General features: G+C 41.5%; 1 non-coding gene across 1 annotated transcript; it reads right to left on the minus strand.

Annotated features, from left to right (window-relative positions):
* Nucleotides 1–225: 225 nt before the first annotated feature.
* On the minus strand, nucleotides 226–332 carry LOC128685140 (U6 spliceosomal RNA). The gene has a single exon (XR_008406484.1). It is a non-coding gene; the product is annotated as a U6 spliceosomal RNA (small nuclear RNA).
* Between the last annotated feature and the right edge of the window lie 616 nt (nucleotides 333–948).

Here is a 948-nt window from a genome sequence, read left to right on the forward strand (position 1 = left end):
ATTCCTTAATCCCTCCTCTCCCCCTACTAAAACCGTCGTGTCGTCAACATACCCAACTATACCAGTAGCACCCCGAAGCCTTACCCCCCCTTCACCCACCCCGACATTAATCATCCTATACAGAGGATCTTGTAGACATGCATATAGGATCTGAGACATAAGGCATCCCTGTCTCAGTCCCCTGCCCATACTAACTTCCTTCCCCACCCATCCATTTATTTGCTTAAAAATGCGGAACGCTTCACGATTTTGCGTGTCATCCTTGCGTAGGGGCCATGCTAATCTTCTCTGTATCGTTCCAATTTTAGTATATGTACTGCCGAAGCAAGTACATCAGAGAATTAGCTTCAAGCCTCAACGCAGCGTTCGGGTTTGCATTTTCAGGTGAGCAAGACACCAACGTTCCCAGGCCACAAAATTTGTTTTTAGGGCGTGACGCTGTCAAACTAAGCATTGGCAAAATTAGCAGAATACTTATAGAAGTTGAATATTGTAATAATGTTGGTAAAATTACCGACAATATGCAAGGTAAAAGGACACAAGTGCAACTAATGTGACGGTTCACTGTGGCAACGTTTCGCTCTCCAGGAGAGCGAAAATATCACTTGTATCCTTTTACCTTACAAGTCGAATATCAACAAAACAAGCGAACCGGATGAAATATCTGCCAGAGCCATAAAAGAATGTAGATACCAAATCACTTACCAATTACCTGTAATATTTAACAGGTCATTAAAAGACGGTAAGGTGCCAAACGACTGGAAACTAGCAAATGTTACCCAATATTTAGAAAAGAATGCAAAGACGTTCCCTCAACTATCGTCCCATCAGTTTAACATCTGTTTCAAGATACTTATGACTAGAGAGTAGTATGGATTCCACAACAGATCATGCCTGACTAATTTACACGATTTTATTCAATTAAGTACACAAAAACTGGGATGAAAG

Source organism: Cherax quadricarinatus, chromosome 5, assembly GCF_038502225.1.
Source record: "Cherax quadricarinatus isolate ZL_2023a chromosome 5, ASM3850222v1, whole genome shotgun sequence".
In the NCBI taxonomy this organism is placed as follows: domain Eukaryota; kingdom Metazoa; phylum Arthropoda; class Malacostraca; order Decapoda; family Parastacidae; genus Cherax; species Cherax quadricarinatus.